The following is a 22173-nucleotide window of genomic DNA, read 5'->3' as shown; positions in this document are numbered from 1 at the left end:
AAAGTCAAATGGCACTCCTTCCCTTCCGAGCTCTGCCATGCGCTCAAACAGTGGTTTATCCCCATATATGAAGTATCGATGTACTCAGGACAAATTGCACAACAACTTTTGGGGTCCAATTTATCCTGTTACCCTTGGGAAAATAAAAAATTTGGGGCAAAAAGATCATTTTTTGTGAAAATTAATATAAAAATTTTTTTACGGCTCTACATTATAAACTTCTGTGAAGCACTTGGAGGTTCAAAGTGCTCACCACACATCTAGATTAGTTCCTTAGGGGGTCTACTTTCCAAAATGGTGTCACTTGTGGGGGTTTCCACTGTTTAGGCACATCAGGGGCTCTCCAATCGTGACATGGGCTCCGATCTCAATTCTAGCAAATCTTGCATTGAAAAGTCAAATGGCGCTCCTTCCCTTCCGAGCTCTGCCATGTGCCCAAACAGTGGTTTACCCCCACATATGGGGTATCGGCGTACTCAGGACAAATTGTACAACGACTTTTGTGGTCCAATTTCTCCTGCTACCCTTGGTAAAATGAAACAAATTGGACCTGAAGTAAAAATTTTGTGAAAAAAAAGTTAAATGTTCAATTTTTTTAAACATTCAAAAAATTCCTGTGAAGCACCTGAAGGGTTAATAAACTTTTTGAATGTGGTTTTGAGTACCTTGAGTTGTGCAGTTTTTAGAATGGTGTCATTTTTGGGCATTTTCTGTCATATAGACCCCTCAAAGTCACTTCAAGTGTGAGGTGGTCCGTAAAAAAATGGTTTTGCAAATTTTGTTGCAAAAGTGAGAAATCGCTGGTCAACTTTTAACCCTTATAACGTCCTAACAAAAAAAATTATGTTTCCAAAATTGTGCTGATGTAAAGCAGACATGTGGGAAATGTTGTTTATTAACTATATTATGTGATATAACTCTCTAATTTAAGGGCATAAAAACTAAGAGTTTGAAAATTGCTAAATTTTCATAATTTCCGACAAATTTTTGTTTTTTTCACAAATAAATGCAAGTCATATCGAAGAAGTTTTACCACTATCATGAAGTACAATATGTCACGAGAAAAGAGTGTCAGAATCACCAGGATCCGTTGAAGCGTTTCAGAGTTATGACCTCATAAAGTGACAGTGGTCAGAATTGTAAAAATTGGCCCTGTCACTTAGGTGAAAACAGGCTTTGGGGTGAACGGGTTAATATAGCTCCTCATGGCGGCATGTTCTGGCACCGACAGGTTGAAAAGTCGGCCCTTAGGGAACTTACAACATGGAATCAAGTCAATAGCACAATCACAGTCCCTATGCGGTGGAAGGAAACTGGATTTGGGCTCATCGAATACATCCTGGAAGTCTGACAAAAACTCAGGAATTTCAGAAGAGGGGGAAAAGGAAATTGACATTAAAGGAACATGACCATGAACCCCCTGACAACCCCAACTAGTCACAGACATAGATCTCCAATCTAACACCGGATTATGTACCTGTAACCATGGAAAACCCAGCACAATATCATCATGCAAATTATGCAACACCAGAAAACGACAATCTTCCTGATGGGCTGGCGCCATGCGCATGGTCAGCTGTGTCCAAAACTGAGGTTTATTTTTAGCCAACGGTGTAGTATCAATGCCCCTTAAAGGAATAGGGTTCTGCAAAGGCTGCAAGGGGAAACCACATCGCCTGGCAAATTCTAAGTCCATTAAGTTCAGAGCGGCGCCTGAATCCACAAATGCCATGACAGAAAATGATGATAATGAGCAGATCAAGGTCACAGATAACAGAAATTTAGGTTGTACAGTACTGATGGTAACAGAACTAGCGATTCTCTTTGTACGCTTAGGGCAATCAGAAAAAATATGAGCAGAATCGCCGCAGTAAAAACACAACCTATTCTGACGCCTGAATCTTTGACGTTCAGCTTTAGACAAAATCCTATCACACTGCATAGGCTCAGGGCTCCGCTCAGAAGACAACGCCATAGTGTGCACAACTCTGCGCCCGCGCAAGCGCCGATCAATCTAAATGGCCAGAGACATAGAATCACTCAGACCAGCAGGGGTGGGGAACCCCACCATAACATCTTTAACGGATTCAGAAAGACCCTTTCTGAAAATTGCCGCCAAGGCATCCTCATTCCATTTAGTCAGTACAGACCATTTTCTAAATTTCTGGCAATACGATTCTGCCGCTTCTTGACCCAGGTCCAGCAAGATTTTCTCAGCTTGATCCACAGAATTAGGCTCATCATACAATAACCCCAATGCTTGAAAGAAAGAATCAACATTAAGCAAAGCAGGATTGCCAGTTTCCAGGGAAAATGCCCAATCCTGTGGGTCACCACGCAGCAGGGATATGATGATTTTAACCTGCTGAATGGGATCACCAGAAGACCAGGGTCTCAATGCAAAAAACAGTTTACAGTTATTTTTGAAACTCAAAAATTTGGATCTGTCACCAAAGAATAAATCAGGAGTGGGAATCTTAGGTTCTAAGGCAGGAGTCTGAACAATATAATATGAAATAACCTTTACCCTAGCAGCAAGCTGATCCACACGAGAAACTAACTCCTGAACACTCATGTTATTACTAGGTTCCGCAGCCACCCAGAGATTAAGAGGGAGGAACAGGCTAAGGAAAAAAAATGGCTCAAAACCTTTCCTCCCTTCTTTTGAGATGCAATTAACTCATTGTTGGCCAGTTGTACTGTTATGATCTGGTGGCCTTGGAGCAGCATGAGACATACTCTGGAGAAGGTGGCACCTGTACTGACCGCAAACCCTGATCTTAGCAGCGCGACTAGAAGTAGCCGTGGGGGGTACCTAACGCTCCCTAGACCCCTCAACACAGCCTAAGAATTAACTACCCCTAAAGACAGAAACAGGAAACCTATCTTGCCTCAGAGAAAATCCCCAAAGAATAGACAGCCCCCCACAAATATTGACTGTGAGAGGAGAGGAAAATAACATACGCAGACATGAAATCAGGATTTAGCACAGGAGGCCATACTAGCTAAAAAAAAGGATAGAACAGAGTACTATGCGGTCAGTATTAAAACACTAGAAAATATCCACCACAGAAAATACAAAACACCACATCTGACTAAAGACATGGAGGGTATATCTGCATCTCCAGAGACACAGCTAGGCTGCAAAAAATCCTTCACGACAAAGCTGGACAAGACAATACATGAAAAATGCACAGAACTATAAGGTCCACAGCAGATGAACAGCAAAAACAAAGCCAGGACTTATCTTTGAAGAAAAGCACAGCGAACAGGAGAGACCAGAAGGGATGTGAATCCTCCAAAAACAATGGACAACTGGCACTGACTAAAGGAACAAGCAAGGCTATATAGCCCAGCCCAAATTGCAAAAAATAGATACACCTGATAAATGCTGCGATCCAACTACCGCAGCACTACCACTCATAACCATCGGAGGGAGCCCAAGAGCAGAATTCACAACAAGTGTGTTCTGCAGCCACATCTTGTTGTAGTCTGCTCAGCATGTGTCCCTGCCTCATACTGTAACATTGTCCTTTTTTGTATTAGTGCTGCTGCACATTTTTCCTGATTTCTCCTATTAGTGTGTTTCCATCCGTATCCAGCTAGATTGCGTGCAAACACTATAAATGAGAAGATAGAGGAGCTTTTCTGCAGCCTTGCAGCGCTGTTCACGGCTGTCTGCGAGGTCTCTGTGTGTGAGTGCAGCTCACTCGGTAGTGTGTTCTGCAGCCACATCTGGTTGTAGTCCACTCAGTGTGCATCACTGCCTCATACTGTTATATTGTCCTTCTTTGCATTAGTGCTGCTGCACATTTTTCCTGATTTCTCCTATTGTTTCCATCCGTATCCAGCTAGATTGCTTGCAAACAATATATAGGAGTAGATAGAGGAGCCTTTCTGCAGCCTTGTGCCCTGCAGCTCCAGCCAGATTAGTATTAGCCTATTTTTTGGAGCCTCATCTATTGCATTGTAGGTTACATTCCTGCATTGTAATAGCTACAAAAAGTTTGTGATACTATCAGTTCGACATCTTTGGGCACATACATTTTTTTTGTTTAAAAAAATCCTAAATAAAGTTCACCAAACACTCCACTTTACAGTTGTGTAGGCCACATTAGTTCATATTAAAGTCTAGTCCACACTTTATAAAATTAGTTTTTCTTATACCTGTTAACAGCTGTTCAGGAATAAGCACACTAAGCGCTTAGTACTTTTCTGCCTCTCTTTATCAGTCTACGAAGATGAAGAAGGCAGGGAGTAAGGCATGTGGGCATGGGCGTGGAGTTTCTGCAGGGAGAGAACGTGGGGATTCTGTGCCTGCTGCGGGCACCAGTGACTCAGCATCCCCCAGTTATACCAGGGAACAGTCCTTTATGCGCAGCTTTGTAGGAGCTCGCCGTACCCCACTGCTGCGGGAGGAACAAATTGAAGCCATTGTCGGATGGATGGCAGCTAATGCATCGACTTCAATTAGTGCCACATCCCCTCAATTCCAGAGCACTGAAGAGTCCCCATCTGTCTCTTCTCCACCTGCCAAATTGGCAAGGCAGTCAGAGAGCCCTGGACAGGAGCCATCTCTACTTCTGTTTTCTAAATCTCTTGGCTTGGAAAGAGGGGGCCAACCAAGCAGCATTTGAGAAATTGAAGAAGAGGCTGTATGCAGTGATGCGCAACTGCTTTGTCTCTCTGAATCTGAAGAGGCGGGTGGGCCAGTGCCTATGGTCAACACAGCTCAGTACGCATCTGATTATGAGACTCAGGTGCCACTTTCTGGTGCGTAATGTGCTGCCGAGACTACCCAGGAGAAGCAGTTGGTGGAAGAGGGTAGTGTAGATGATGAGGTCCTTGACCCATCATGGCAAGAGGTACGGGAAGGTGGTGGGAGCAGCTCTGAGGAAAAGATTCCCTGAACGGCCCAAAAAGAAGGGAGAGGGAGGGGGCAGACTGGGTTGCCTGTAGCCTCCACCTCGGCACCCATTAGGAGTATGCCTCTTCCTAAACCCAAAACAGGCACTCCCAAGACTTGCAGTGCCTGGTTCTTTTTTGACACAATTGCAGGTGACATTTGCTTAGTCAAGTGCAACTGTGTAATCAGAAAGTGAAAAGAGGGAAAAGTGTCAGCAACCTCAATACCACAAATATGTGGAAACATGTGCGGACCAAGCACGTGGTGGAGTTACAAAGACACACTGAAGACCTAGGCCAACCTACAGCTCCACCTACCACCTCTTCAGCTCATGTTGTAGCCTCTTCCTCCAGCTCACACACAGCTGGTTCGGATTCCTCACAGGATCACCATGGAAGAACTTCTGGCACTTTTTTACAGAGACACAGTGTAATTCCACCCACAGCACCACGTTCCCTGTCATCCTCACACTCCCAGGCCAGTCTACAGCCATCGGTAGCACAGGCATGGGAGAAAAGGTGCCCATACTTGGCAAACCACCCCCGAGCACAGGCTCTGAATGCTGGCATTGCAAAACTACTGTCCCCTGAAATGCTCTCATTCAGGCTGGTGGAGACACCTTCCGTAACTTCATGGCATTGGCAGTCCCACAATACAATGTGCCCAGCCGCTTTTATTTCAGCAGGCAAGACGTCCCTGCCCTGCAAAAGCATGTGGAGGGAAAAATTAAACATGCGCTACTAAACGCCGTCAGTAGCAAGGTCCACCTGACCACCGATGCATGGACCAGTAACCATGGATAGGGATGATACCTTTCCCTCACTGCTCATTGGGTCAATGTTGTGGAGCCAGGTACAGATCTTGAGAGTGGCGCTGTACGTGTTCTGCCAACTCCAAGGATTGCAGGAATACAGTCTGTACACATTGACTCCTCCTCATACTCCAGTTACTCTGAATCAGCGCTGCAGGAGCCGTCATCGTCTACCTCCACATGGACCCCTGAACACTTACCTGTTACGACCGATATGAGCACAGCCGTGGCCAAACTTCAACAGGCCATATTGAAATTAATTTCTTTGGGGAATCGAAGCCACACAGCGCAAGAGCTCTGGAATACAATCAAGCAGGAGAGCGACGTGTGGTTTGTGCCAGGGACTCTCCAGCCAGGCATGGTAGTGTGTGACAATGGCCAAAATCTGGCGGCAGCTCTGGGCCTAGGCAACCTCATTCACATCCCATGTCTGGCACATGTGCTCAACTTGGTCGTGCATAGTTTTTTGAGGGACTATCTGGATCTTGATGCACTGCTGCACAAGGTCTGTGTAGAGTGCGCTCACTTGCGGCGTTCAAGCATGGCAAGATCGCGCATTGCAGCTCTGCAGCGCCGATTCTGCCTTCTGGAACATCGCATCATATGTGACCTACCCACCTGGTGGAATTCATATGTTGGAGCGGTTGTGTGAGCAGCAGGCAGCAGTAATGGAGTACCAGCTGCATCATGCGCAAACAAGTCGCACTGAGCACCGATTATACTTCACCACCACTGAGTGGGCCTCTATGAAGGACATCCGCCACGTTTTGCGTGCCTTCGATGATTCCACGCGGATGGCGAGTGTAGATGATGCGCTAGTCAGCATGACTATCTCTCTTATCTGCCTGCTTGAAAAAACACTGCAGGCACTAAGGGAGGAGGTTGTGGAAGAGGTGGAGGATGAGGAGTCACAAATGCCATCTGCTTCTGGACAGTTTGCGCAACGTGGTTCCTCACAAAGGCCTAGGCAGGGGACACTTTGTGAGGAGGAAGAGGAGGAGTCAATGGAGGAGGAAGACATCTGTCCAGAGGAGGGAGGTACACAATGCTCTAGTAGTCAGTATGTAGAGCGAGGGTGGGGTGATGCAGAGCAGGCAGAGATGACGCCTCAAGCAGGGGACAGTGTTTCTTAGCCAGTTGGCAGTCTGCAGCACATGGTTGATTTCACGCAGCAGTGCCTGAGAAACAACCGCCGCATTGCCCACATTCTCAACACAGCTGATTATTGGGTGTACACCCTCCTAGATCCTCGCTACCGGGACAACTTACAAAGCCTTATAACACAGTTGAACCGGGTGCATAAAATGCGGGAGTACCAAGACACACTGGTGCATTCTATCATGATCTCCATTCCAACCGAGGGCAGTGGTGCTAGTGCTTTACAAAGCAGCTCAGTGCATCAAGGTAGTGGAGGAAGCTCTGCACAAAGATGGAGCAGAAGCAGCACCTTAGCACAAGGCAAGACCAGTATGGCCCAAATGTGGCAAAGTTTTGTGTCCCCACCACAAATGTCTACACCATCACAGACGGCTCCAGTCAGCAGGAGGCAACGTTTCCGTCAGATGGTGACAGACTACATGTCTTGCCCTCTCAGTGTTCTCCCACTCGGCTTTCCCCCTTCAAGTTTTGGGTCTCTAAGCTGGATACATGGCCAGAGCTTAGCCAGTATGCATTGGAGGTGCTGGCTTGCCCTGCTGCTAGTGTATTATCGGAACACGTCTTTAGTGCCGCAGGTGGTGTACTAACAGACCGTCGCATGCGATAATGTTGACCGGCTTACTTTTCTGAAAATGAACAAGGCCTGGATCTCGCAGGAATTTGCCAATCCTCTTCCAGATTAAATAATTGGTTAGCAACAGTATCCAGGTCTCCTGTTGTGTTCATGTTTCTACTGCCTGAACTGTAATCCCTGGGCTCCAATGCCGCCAGTTGCTGCTCAAAAGTGCCATCTGCACAGTCAACACTTGCTCCTGTGTTATTGGGGTTCAGTAACGCCAGCTGATCCCCTGCTGTGCATTCGGCAATTTCTCCTGCTCTGTCCACACTCACACTACTACAGATATTTAACTTGCTCCAATTAGACCTCTGGCTCCACTCTGTTTCTCCTGTAATCCCTCGGCTCCAACACTGCCAGTTGCTGCTCAGAAGTGCTGTTTGCACAGTCAACACATGCTCCAGTGTTATTGGGGTTTAGTAACGTCAGCTGATCCCCTGCTGTGTGTCCGGCAATTTCTCCTGCTCCCTCCACATTCACACTACTACAGATATTAAACTTGCTCCAATTAGGCCTCTGCCTACACTCGGTTTCTAGTATTTACCCTGGGCTTCAACACCGCCAGTTGCTGCTCAGAAGTGCCGTCTGCACAGTCAACACATGCTCCAGTGTTATTGGGGATCAGTAACGTCAGCTGATCCCCTGCTGTGTGTGCAGCAATTTCTCCTGCTCCCTCCTCTTTCACACTACTACAGATATTAAACTTGCTCCAATTATGCCTCTGCCTCTACTCTGTTTCTAGCATTGACCCTGGGCTCCAACACAAGTTGATGCTCAGAAGTGTCTTTGGCACGGGTACTCCCTCCTGCCCAGCCTGGTTCCAGCATGCCAGCTGTTTCCGGGTAGTGTCAACATCACTTTGCCTCAAAAATATGTTGTCCTGTCGGGTTGCGGTCAGGTTAGCCGACTCTATGGTGCCTGCAGTTTAGGTGCTTCCTATGTGGGCTGCGGGATCTGGCAATGAAGGCTGGTTCCGTAGTGCCAATAGGACAAGCTCCCCCTGTAAGACTGTAGGTTTTCGGTAACTCTGGCCGGCTCGCGGTCTTACAATTTTTTTTTTCATGTGGACCTTCTGCTGCCTATCTGAGTTCCAGCACCATTAGCTGATTCTTTGGAAGTCAATCTTGAATAGGTCCCCCTGGGTTCCAGTACCATCAGCTGGTTCCAGGCAGAGCCTTTGGCTTAGGTGCCTCCTTCTCAGTATCCAAGTTCCACCAATGTCTGGTGGTCCTTGGTAGTGCTTTCAGCATGGGTACCTCCTGCTTAGTAACTGGGTTCCAGTACCATCAGCTGGTCCTCGGTAGTTCCATTGGCTCTTGTACCTTCTGCTACCCATCCGGGTTCCAGTACTGTCAGCTGGTTCTCGGCAGTGTCTTTGGCTCTTGTACCTTCTGCTACCCATCCGGGTTCCAGTACTGTCAGCTGGTTCTCGGCAGTGTCTTTGGCATGGGTACTCCCTCCTGCCCAGCCTGGTTCCAGTATGCCAGCTGTTTCCGGGTAGTGTCAACGTCACTTTGCCTCCAATACGTTGTCCTGTCGGGTTGCGGTCGGGTTAGCCGACTTCATTGTTGCCCTCAGTTTAGGTGCATCCTATGTGGGCTGTGGGATCTGGCAATGAAGGCTGGTTCTGTAGTGCCAATAGGACAAGCTGCCTTTGTAGGACTGTGGGTTTTCGGTAACTCCGGCCGGCTCGCGGCCTTGCAATTTTTTTTCATGTGGACCTTCTGCTGCCTATCTGAGTTCCAGCACCCTTAGCTGGTTCTTTGGAAGTCAATCTTGAATAGATCCCCCTGGGTTCCAGTACCGTCAGCTGGTTCCAGGCAGAGCCTTTGGCTTAGGTGCCTCCTTCTGAGTATCCGAGTTCCACCAACGTCTGGTGGTCCTTGGTAGTGCTTTCTGGCACAGGTATGTCCTGCTTAGTAACCTCCAGTTCCAGTACCATCAGCTGGTCCTCTGTAGTTCCATTGGCTCTTGTACCTTCTGCTACTCATCCGAGTTCCAGTACCGTCAGCTGGTTCTCGGCAGTTCCTCTGCCTTCTTGTACATTCTGCTACATTTTCAAGTTCAAGCTTTTTGAAATGGTTTTTAGTAATCACTCTGGATCTCCCTGATGACGACCCTAAAGACGATGACCCTGAAGACTACCCCGAAGAAGAAGACGATGACCCCGGAGATGACGACCCTGGAGATGTTGACCCTGAAGACCACCCCGAAGAAGACGACGACCCCAGAGACAATGACCCCGGACACGACGACCCTGGAGATGATGACCCTGAAGACCACCCCGAAGAAGACGACGACCCCAGAGACGACGACCCTGGAGATGACGACCCTGGAGATGACAACCCTGAAGACCACCCTGAAGAAGCCGACGACCCCAGAAACGACGACCTTGAAGACCACCCCGAAGAAGACCAAGAAGATGACCCTGAAGAAGATGACCAAAAGGACAAAGAACAAGAAGACAACCACCACGATACAGAAGAACAAGAGACAGAAGACCAAGAAGCAGAAGAACAAGAAGCTACAGAACAAAAAGCAGAAGAACATTAAGCATAAGACTAAAAATAAGAGCAAAAGATATTATCTAAATTATTAGCAGAAGAAGACAAAGCAGTGTATGGGGGTGAGTCCATTCCTCCTCGTGATATCCCTGGAAAAAAATGGCTGCTGCAGGCAAAACTGAATGCGGACAAATCCTTTTGTAAATCTTTTGTGACAGGCAGAACGGAAGGTGTAATCTTCAAACTTTTATAGATAACAACTACAGGAATGCCTGTCACAAATAAGAATATGATGAAGAAGAAGAATATGAAGAAGATGAAGAAGTAGAATATAAAGAAGAATAATAGTTGAATAGGAAGAATATGAAGAATGTAAAAAAAAGAATAATAGGAAGAAGGTGAAGAAGAAGAAGATGAATAAGATGAAGAAGAAATTGATGAAAAAAATGCTGCTGTTGAGGATGATGAAGGAGAAAGTGTGGGAGAAGTAAAAAGGAAGGTGAAGAGTATGGAAGTAGTGAAACATAAACATCTGACAAAATATTAAAAAGCTTAACATAGTCAATATCTTTGTAACTCCAAATGTCTTAAAAAAAAATAATTCCTGCTATTCCATTTGATTGGGCTAAACCTCTATGCCTTTAATGTCTCCTCCACCTCCCCCAATACGTTTTACATTATTCTTAGTTTTTTTCCTTCATGTAGAATTAACTTACAAGGAAAGAAAGGGTTTATTTTAATTCCGATATTTTTGTCCCATTGACTTGCATTGGTTTCCGATATTGGAATCGGCGATTTCCGATATTTTTCTATCAGTCCGATCCAATCCGATCCGATATTTCCCAATATCGGAAGGTATTGCTCAACACTAATTATTAGTGTGTATTAGTGGGACGAAAATCATCACCCCACTACAGCAGAAGAGTGCATCTCATACGCACGCTGCAAAATAAAACAATCTGAATAGAAATTGACCTGTGGCATGGATTTTATATCCACAGCTTGTCGATTGTTTTTCAGCAAGACCAGTGGTATGTGTTTGGAGTATAACTATTTGGTGAGTTTTTGATGTTGCAGATTTTCTTCACCATTTCTGTACCTATTAAGAAATTTAGGTTACTTGCATTTTTTATTACATTTTTGATGCGTTTCCACTGCAGAAACGCACTAAAAATAAATGGGCATTTTTTACCTTTGGATCTTTCGCATTTAATGCAAGTCAATGGAAAATATCTTAGGTAAAACTCAGCGCAATAGAAATTGACTTGTTGGGATTTTGAAACACGCACCACAGGTCAGTTTCCGCTAAGTAAAAAAGAGCAGTGGGCATGATATTTCTATAAATTCTATATACCACTTAAATAAAAAGAACCTAGACATGTTTGGTGTCTATGAACTCGTAACGACCTGGAGAATCATAATAACAGGTTATTTCTACCATTTGGTGATCATGGTAAAAAGAATCCAAAAAACAGTTGTGGAACTGCACTTTTTTGCAATTTCACCGCATTTGGATTATTTTTTTCTCCATTTTTAAGTACACAAAAGGTTAAAACCAATGGTGTCTTTCAAAAGTACAACTTGTCCGGCAAAAAACAAGCCTTCACATGGCCATATTGATGTAAAAATAAAAAAGACTTCCGGCGACTCATTGAAATATCATAAGCCCAGTATTTATCGTTCCTGGACCTCACAAAAAAGTATTGGCAGGTACCCTTGATGGAGGCAGCCAAGGAGAAAATGGCCTTTGACACCTGAAGGGGTGCATCAATATAAGGTATTACCCTTTGGCTTCGATGGTGCTCTGGCAATGTTTTAGAAGTTATTGGCTATCATCCTCCAACCCCATCGGCAATATGCCTTACCATACCTCGATAAATTATGGTCTACAGTGGAAACTGGGAAAGTTACAAACCAAAGGTGGAGGTGGTAGTAGACTCCCTTTGGCAAGCAGTGTTGACCGCCAACCCAAATAAATGTGCCATAGGGTTGGAAGAAGCTCAATATTGAGGGTATATCATTGGACGAGGAGTCATCCAACAGCAGGTGAATAAAATAGAAGCGATACAGAACTATCCCCACCCTCTCACAATGAGGCAAGTAAGAGGTTTCCTGCGGTTAGTTAGGTATTACAGGAGATTTATTCACAATTTCCCCCCCTGTCATCTTCATTGACGGACTCCCTGAAAAGGAAGTACATCATTGTCTGCTGGGATGCTCAGACCGAGGAGGCTTTTGTGACATTAAAGTCAGTGTTGTGTGAGACACCTTTCTGGTTACGCCCGACTTCAAAAGGGAGTTTAAAGTGCAAACAGATGTCTTGGAGGTAGGTCTAGGTGTGTTACTGTCACAGGAAATTAATGGCAAAGAGCATCCCATGGGTTACATGAGCCGAACGAAAGCTCACCCCTGGCCGAAACCAGGTACAGTTTAGTGGAAAGGAAGTGCCTCACCATTAAGTGGGCGCTTGAGTCTCTCTGCTATTTTTCCTGGAGAGAACAATCTGCCTGATGACCGATCATTCCTCTCTTACATGGATGAGTCAAGTCAAGGAGGGGAATGCTCGGGTCACCCAGTGGTTCCTGTCGCTACAAAACTTTTTAATGTAACACCAGTCAGGCACACTGCTGGGTAATGCAGATGCCCTATCCAGAGTCCATTGTATGGCGTTTGTCCACCTATCCCTGGTTGAACAAAGGGGCAGGGGAGGGTATATATGACACAGTAAGGGGTATGGTGCTGGATGGGAGATAAATTTTTTACAGCAAATACCTTGCACAGTGGTAAACAGCAGGGAAGGAGGCCAAGACATTGCCTGGACCTTCTCTGATAATCTGGGTTTTTTGGGGCAATGCCTGGATGGCAAAGCTGCATGTCTTACCACAGCATAAATAGATAGCTAGAACTCCTCATTGTGTTGGTGGGTGGGAAAAAGCTGAGGGTTGTTTTGTTTATGTTGCCAGTGTGAATAAAACACTGAGCTTGGACTAAAAACCTGCGTGTTGCCTTTTTACTGTGTCCCTGCTATTACCTACTAGAGAAAATCCCCACTGTAATCAGTACAAAAGTTAAATTGGTTGTTTAGTTTAGGAAACACATTTTTATATTTCCTATGATGAGGCTCAGGCCATGTTCACACGTTCAGTATTTGTAAGCCAAAACAAGGGGTGGAACAATAAAAAGAAAAGTATAATAGAAACACGTGCACTACTTGTGTGTTTTTCACCCACTCCTGGTTTTGGCTTAAAAATACAGATGTAGTATTGTTACGGATGTGTCAAGTGTGACAGACAATCATCCTGGATCTGGCTGTAGAAGGTCTTTGCGATTTGCACTACAAGCACCTTCTTGATGTTTGCATCTTTGTTATGGAATGATATCCTTCTCCCTCTAGGACCCAACAGTTACTGTACCTCCACCTTCTGCTGCTAATTAACACATCCTTGCTGAAGGTTTAAATACCTGCAGTCTCTTCAACAGGGTGCTGGTGCTAGCTCAAGTTCCCTCTGTCTGGTTGGATGTACTAGCAGTCGGCTAGCGTCTTCTTGGAGGATTGCTTGTGTGATTTCTTAGTGGTCTTCTCAAGCTAAGTGTATCAGCTCGTTCGTTCTCCTTGTACCTCAATGAACTGTCAGCTTCCTTGTCATTACCTCCTCATTTTGCATGCCACAGGTGGGGGTAGTTGGCCCTGGAAATTCTGAAGTCACAGCTGCTCTTATTCTGGTGAGTCAGCGGAAGAATGAGACTCTAATTTTGTACCATCTTGGATATTTTGTCTGTTCTATGTTTTTTTGCCTGTTTTGTGATTCAATAAAGTACAAGTGTTTCTCACAAAATTAGAATATCATCAAAAAGTTAATTTATTTTAGTTCTTCAATACATAAAGTGAAACTCATATATTATATAGATTCATTACAAACAGAGTGATCTACTTCAATTGTTTATTTCTGTTAATGTTAAGTAACCAAAAACACCTGCAAAGACTTCCTAGGAGTTTAAAATGGTCCCTTAGTCTGTTTTAGTAGGCTCCACAATCATGGGGAAGACGGCTGACTTAACAGATGTCCAGAAGACAGTTATTGACACACTTCACAAAAGGTCTGGGACAGCTCATAGAATCCCACGGTTTGCAGTATCATCTCTACACCGGTGACACGCAGATCTACCTATCCGGACCTGATCTCACCTCCTTACTCACCAAAATCCCACACTGTTTGTCTGCTATCTTGGCCTTCTTTTCTGCTCGCTTTCTAAAACTGAACATGGGCAAAACAGAATTCATCATCTTTCCCCCATCTCACTCTACCCCTCCACCAGACCTATCCATCAATGTCAATGGCTGCTCACTTTCCCCAGTCCTTGGTGCCTTGGGGTGATCCTCGACACTGCCCTCTCTTTCAAGCTACATATCCAAGCCCTTACCTCCTCCTGCTGTCTCAAACTCAGAAATATTTCCTGGATCCGCGCATTCCTTGACAACGAAACCACAAAAACACTAGTGCACACCCTTATCATCTCCCGCCTTGACTACTGCAACCTCCTACTCTCTGGCCTCCCTTCTAGTACTTTGGCACCATTCCAATCCATCCTACACTCTGATGCCCGACTAATCTACCTGTCTCCCCGCTATTCCCCAGCCTCTCCCCTATGCCAAGCCCTTCACTGGCTTCCTATCATCCAGAGGCTTTAGTTCAAAACCCTTACTATGACATACAAAGTCATCCACAACCAGTCTCCTCCATACATCTGTGACATGGTCTCCCAGTACTTACCTACATGCAACCTTCGATCCTCACAAGATCTCCTTCTCTACTCCCCTCTTATCTCTTCTTCCCATAACCGCATCCAAGACTTCTCCCGTGCTTCCCCTATACTCTGGAACTCTCTACCCCAACACATCAGACTCTTGTCTACCACAGAAAACTTCAAAAAGAACCTGAAGTCTCACCTCTTCCAACAAGCCTACAGTCTGCAGTGATCCTCAACCTACTGAACCACCGCACGACCAGCTCTACCCTCTTCTAGTGTATCCACACCCATCCCCTGCAGACTGTGAGCCCTCGCGGGCAGGGTCCTCCCTCCTTCTGTACCTGTTAGTGCCTTGTTTTTTTACTCATGTTTATTGTATTTGTCTTAATTTGCCCCCTTTTCACATGTAAAGCGCCATGGAATAAATGGCACTATAAAATTGTATTATAATAATAAAAATAATAATAGTTGCTATAGAAGCCGGCTGTTGCTGTATACAAGCATATTAATGGAAAGTTGAGTGGAAGGAAAAAGTGTGGTAGCTATACGTGCACAAGCAATCGGGATAACCGCAGCCTTGAAAGGATTGTTAAGAAAAGGCCATTCAAAAATTTTGGGGAGATTCACAAGGAGTGGACTGCTGCTGGAGTCTAAAGGTACCGTCACACTAGACGATATCGCTAGCGATCCGTGACGTTGCAGCGTCCTCGCTAGCGATATCGTCCAGTGTGACAGGCAGCAGCGATCAGGCCCCTGTGGTGATGTCGCTGGTCGGGGAAGAAAGTCCAGAACTTTATTTCGTCGCTGGACTCCCCGTAGACATCGCTGAATCGGCGTGTGTGACACCGATTCAGCGATGTCTTCACTGGTAACCAGGGTAAACATCGGGTAACTAAGCGCAGGGCCGCGCTTAGTAACCCGATGTTTACCCTGGTTACCATCCTAAAAGTAAAAAAAACAAACAGTACATACTTACCTACAGCCGTCTGTCCTCCGGCGCTGTGCTCTGCTCTCCTCCTGTACTGGCTGTGAGCGTCGGTCAGCCGGAAAGCAGAGCGGTGACGTCACCGCTCTGCTTTCCGGCCGCTGTGCTCACACAGACAGTACAGGAGGAGTGCAGAGCACAGCGCTGGAGGACAGACAGCGGTAGGTAAGTATGTACTGTTTGTTTTTTTTACTTTTAGGATGGTAACCAGGGTAAACATCGGGTTATTAAGCGCGGCCCTGCGCTTAGTTACCCGATGTTTACCCTGGTTACCGGCATTGTTGGTCGCTGGAGAGCGGTCTGTGTGACAGCTCTCCAGCGACTAAACAGCGACGCTGCAGCGATCCGGATCGTTGTCGGTATCGCTGCAGCGTCGCTAAGTGTGACGGGGCCTTTACTTCCAGAGCCACCCCACACAGGCGTATTCAGGAATTGGGCTACAAGTGTCGCATTCCTTGTGTCAAGCCACTCATGGCCAATAGACAATGCCAGAAGTGTCTTACCTGGGCCAAGGAGAAAAAGAACTGGACTGTTGCTCAGTGGTCCAAGGTGTTGTTTTCATATGAAAATAAATTTTGCATTTTATTTGGAAATCAAGGTCCCAGAGTCTGGAGGTAGGAGAGAAGTGGAGAGGCACACAATCCAAGCTGCTTGAGGTCTAGTGTGAAGTTTCCACAATCAGTGATGGTTTGAGGAGCCATGTCATCTGCTGTTGTAGGTCCACTGTGTTTTATCAAGACCAAAGTCAGTACAGCTGTCTACCAGGAAATTTTAGAGCACTTCATGCTTTCCTCTGCCAACAAGCTTTTTGGAGATGGAAATTTAATTTTCCAGCAGGACTTGGCACCTGTCCACACTGCCAAAAGTACCAATACCTTGTTTAAAAACAACAGTATCACTTTGTTTGATTGGCCAGCAAACTCGCCAGGCCTTAACCCCATAGAGAATCTATGGGGTATTGTCAAGAGGAAGATGAGAGACACCAGGCCCAACAATGTAGATGAGCTAAAGGCTGCTATCAAAGCAACCTGGGCTTCCATAACAGCTCAGCAGTGCGACAGGCTGATCGCCTCCATGCCATGCCACATAGATGCAGTAATTGATGCAAATGGAGCCCCAACCAAGTATTGAGTGCATTTACTGAACACACTTTTCAGTAGGCCAATATTTTGGATTTTAAAATAATTTTTCAAGCTGGTGTTAGAAAGTTTTCTGTTTTACTGAGATGGTTTTTCGGTTTTCATTGTCTGTAAGCCATAATCATTAACATTAACAGAAATAAACACTTGAAATATATCACTCTGTTTGTAATGACTCTATATAATATATGAGTTTCACTTTTTGTACTGAAGAGCTGAAATAAATTAACTTTTTGATGATATTCTAAATTTGTCAGAAGCACCTGTATCACCACACTGTTTTGCCGTCACCCTGTGTTGTCAGAGTATTATTATGCCCACAGTAAAAGGAGAGCGGGCATTCGGTGGAATGGACTACAGCACCTGCTGATCCCCCTTATCTCCACAATCAGTGAGCTCAGACGCCTGTTTTGTGAACGACTTGCTGTTCACGGTTGGTCTATGTGATGCAGTGAACCATGTTACAGCCAGGGGGTGCTGTATGTGCTCCTCAGGATGCGCACGGAGGCGTACCTGTAATGGTGAAAATGAAAGAGTGTCCGGCATGATTGTAAATTGCTGGAATGTGTCACAGAGGGAGTCTGTGCTGTAAGCCTGTAGTATTGTTGTTCTTGGACCTGTAGTCCCACAAGTATTTGTGTAGTTAAAAGTGAGGCTTGCAGGGTTAGACGGAGAGCTGGGCGGGACTGGCTAACCACAGACACATCCCACCTATGGGGGTGGTTACAGGAATACAATGTGACCAGAGTTTGGTCACATGGTTCAGAGTGTATGCACCGGAGAGGCCATATCTGCAGAGCCTGTGATGGCTACTGTGTTCGGGAAGCTACAGTTCCGTCTGCGGGTCTGGACTATCTGAAGTGCCCTTGTCACAAAAACAATGATCCCAGTTTGGCAGCTTCCCTGGGAACCAGGACTGACAGGAGTCAGTGTGTGGAGCAGGAGCTCCTGTAAGGTAACTCCAGATAAAGGGGGTTACGGGCAGAGAAGTATCTGCCAATGGAACAGACTATTAGTGCTTATGATGTTCTGTTGATGTAAATAATGAACTGTTTGTGGTGCAGTTTATGATGTTTAATAAACCGGATAGACTGTTTTTGTGAGAAAACGTGCCTGAGTGCTTTAATCCTGTTGCCAAGCGAGTGTCCCCAAACACACTCAGGTAGCGCTATCTCACACTGTGAACGTTATACCAATGCTATAAGTCAAAATGAGAATTTGGATAAAATTACATATTTATGTCTTCCAAAATATGTGGCCTTGCCTGGGCTTCCGATCTGTTTGGCAGTCACCAAACAACAAATAAAACATTCCAACATAGTAGATCAACATTTCTTCGTATACTAATCATCACACTTGTTCATGTAACAAAAAGGCACCAATGGTTGGCAGAAAATGGTCTAAATCAGCCTCCTCGGCTGTCCAAAATCATTGGTGTATGGTCACCTTTCATAAATTATTTTTCAAAAAACTTTCTGATTTTATACATATACTAACTGAACTTTGTGATAAATAGCAGTGTAGTTTCAAGATTCATCTTAGTTCATTCCCTACCGTTTTGTTATAGAGAATTAATTGAAGTTACAGACTCTATAGAGATTTATTAAAACACTAATATATTGTACAAGGAGCTCACCTCTGAAATCCCCATCACTTAATTATCATGTGATCACACCTGTGGATTAAGGTAGGATATTTCATAGCTGGGTACATGTGGATAAGTATAGCATTACGTTGAACTCTTGGGCATTCACAGTGTTTTTCGCCAAACTATTTTCTAACAGAATAGTGATTAAATATTGAACAAGGAGAAACCAGGTTAAACACTTAATGTTTAGTATCTTTTTCATATGTCTTATTCATAGAGCATTAATTAAATTAGCTATAAAACTAAGATATGATAATATTTATTATATAACACTCGACTGGCTATCACTTGCATTATGATATGATACTATGTTAACAGGGGCAACTAAGTTGATGCTCCATTTTTAGTTCAGTACTTACGTGTTTATATATATTGTAGTGCAGCGGGGTTGGTGCAGTGTGACAGACAGGCAGTGACCACAGAAAAGTTCAAAACAAAAGTCTTTTAATATCCAAAGAAACTTACAACTGGAACACAAAAGGTATCCTCTGGATTGCAGCCGGGATATAAGACAGTCTGTAACCGAGACCGGTTGCCTTGGGTGACTGCACCGCTGTGTCATGCTGAGGGGTGCCAGGCCTTTTGGCTCCACTTGGCTCTGTGTTACTTCACACATGTTGAAGCTTTACAAAGCCTCCTGAACTGCAAGTTTGCAAACCAAGACTGACACACCCAACCCTTTGCTGCAGGGTTTTTATTAAAAGGGAATCTGTGGCCATGAGCCACTTGTAAGACCTGGCCTGCCCCACTACCATTCTCTAGATCGCTCCAAAAATAAAAGCCCATGCCGGGTTTTCTTAAATGTGCCTTGACAGAGGCGTAGCTAGGGTTTCAGCTTGGGGGGGGGGGAGGGGCGAAAAATCTGAGTGGGCCCCTAGCCAGGCAATACTGACTACAGCTATGTGGTGCACCTTTATTGTGAGTAAAGGGGAACATCACCAGATGACTGAGCTGTGATTGAAAATAAATCTATACACAAAAACGAACACTGATATTACTATATGAGGACCATATAGTGGTGGATACCAGTCCGGTAGACTATATAAGAGATCACAGTACAGTTTTAGATGGTGACTTACAGCTGATGGTCTTTCTTATCGAGTATTTCACTTTTCCTGTCTTTTCCATCTGGCCCAGACTGACATGACAACTTCTCCAGACAGTACTCAGCTGCAGAGATTACAACAACGACACATCTGACTTCTCACATTTCCAGCACCGTCCATATCTATCCCCAATTTGCACAAACTACTCATTCTGCTGATACCCCAATACTGAGCTGCTTCTGCCATATGTGTCTTATAGCACCTGCTGTATAGTACAATAACGGCTCCTGTTACTGCCCCACAAAATACTGACACCACGGTGCCCCTTACATAGTAATAATGACTCCTTTGTGCTCTCTAGATAGTAAAATTCCCCACTAAAAAATATGAATGCCCTATGCTAGTGCCCTCCACATTTTGTCCCTCATATACACTATGAAGCCCCCTCATCTCCCCTACACATGGTATGATGGGGAACAGCTCCCTTATACACAGTATGATGGACCCACAGCTTCTGTACATACAGTATGATGTCCCCCACAGTTCCCCTGTATACACAGTATAATGGTCTAACCGCTCCCTTATATACAGTATAAAGCCCCCACAGCTATACACAGTATGGTAGGCCCTCGCCCTCAGCTCCCTTATACATAGTATGATGGGCCCGCAGCTCCCGTACACACAGTTTTATATCCATTAGAGTACCCCTATACATTGAATGATGTCCCCACTGCTCCCTCAAAACACAGTATAATAGTTAATACCGTAGCATTCTGACACTTTGCGGTGCCCACACTGAGAGTTACACTACCAGGAGGAAATTAACTTTATCCCTCCTGGCAGACTTGCTCTTCCAGTCATAGGGGCGGCGCCGACACGGTTTTAGTCACCGCTCTGTGTATAGAGAGCGGCTGCTGTAACTGCGCCCCTGACCCTGACTGACAGCCGGCTCAGCATTTTCTACTACATGGTAGCTTTTCTACTGGTGCCCCTATAAACAATAATGTTTCCTAAATGCCCACTTGACATTTAATAATATCCCCTGAGTCCTCACATGTACAGTAACAATGGCCCCAGTATAGTTGATGTCAGCAGGCGGTCATGTGACAACATTTTTGGCTTCTCTCAATTGTCTTCTATTGAGAGAAGCCATAGCTTTCTAGACGACACATGCCCATAACAAATGTGTGGTCACCTGACTGCCTTGTAACACCAGTGATATTTGGGGCTCATGACAGCAGGTGCATCCTGTTATGATTTGGCAGTCTGATTTTTATTAAACCATTTGTCACGGGGCTACCGTGACAGAGAGGTTCCAGAGAACCGCAGCGCTCTGGGCCTCATTCACACACGATGAACAGAAGCTCTTCTCCTGAATTCTGACCTGGCTGCCTTGTGCCAGCAGGGAAGGAGTTAAACCTTTTTGCTGAAGTTGCTGAGCGCTTCGTCTCTCAGCTGAATTGGTTTTTGTAATCTCCGCTCCTATATAGACTCAGCTTTGACTACAACTGTTGTCACTGATCAGAAGGAGCGTGGTGTTTGAAGCTTGGAGGTTTATCTACAGAGATTTATGTCTGCTGTTTTGGTTGCATGTTAAACCTGTTTTCCTTCCTAGTTTTTTCCCCCCCTCTTCCCTTCTCTGTGTTTCCTCTGTGGCTGTGTGAGCATTTGGTGAGTTTGAGATTTTAGTTACCTTGTCTGCATACCCTGCTTACTTGTCATATTAATACACTGGTGCAGTCCTCCTCCCTGGGGGGAGAGCGGGCCACTGATAGGGCCTGCACAGGAGACAGGGATATGCTGGCGGCTCAGGCCTCCTAACCATTATAGGTACCCCTGAGATAAGGGAAAGCCAGGGCCCCTTTTTAGTGGCAGGGACAGGTGCGGGTCCCAGTACGCCGTCCTGGCCCTTTATCGCCATAAACGGCATGACACTATTAAAGCACCACTCTAGCAGGTTTTTTTTATCGTTGGAGTGGTCCTTTAAATGTAAGTCCCCTACCCTGGTCATATACTCATCCTTCGGTGTATTCACCGTTTTTTTCACCGCTCCAGTCACACGGCTCAATCTTGTGAGCGCAGCTTCTGATTAGCCAGGAGTTAGAAGCTACATCATAAGCGCTCAGTGTAAGTCTATGAAGGCCAGAATGAGTCGAGAACTTGGCGCTCATAGACTCAAATTGATTTGTGACCTCCGCACAGCTCCTTGAAACACTGGAGCAGCGGACAGGTCACAAACTGCAGGAGATGGATCCAAGCTGTGCGGTGGCGAAAACAGATGAAAACGCTGGAAGGTGGGCACCAGACAGTTGGTAGAGGTCTTGTATTTTAAGCACCACTCTAGCTGGGAAATAAAAAAGAAATGCTGGAGTGGTGCTTTAATTGTGATGCAGCTCATAGTTCCTATATGGGGGCTTCTTATGCTAATACTCATAAAAGACCCAGCTGGTAAGTCTATAAAGCCCCTGACCAGCCCATCGCAGACAGCAACTATTACATGTGATGGAGTTTATACACTACCATTCAAAAGTTTAGGGTCACCCAGGCAATTTTGTGTTTTCCATAAAAACGCATACTTTTAGTAATCAAATGAGATGCCAAATGAATTGAA

This window comes from Ranitomeya imitator, chromosome 1 (genome assembly GCF_032444005.1).
Source record: "Ranitomeya imitator isolate aRanImi1 chromosome 1, aRanImi1.pri, whole genome shotgun sequence".
In the NCBI taxonomy this organism is placed as follows: domain Eukaryota; kingdom Metazoa; phylum Chordata; class Amphibia; order Anura; family Dendrobatidae; genus Ranitomeya; species Ranitomeya imitator.
The sequence above is the reverse complement of the archived record's forward strand: the minus strand, read 5'-3'. Positions refer to the sequence as shown.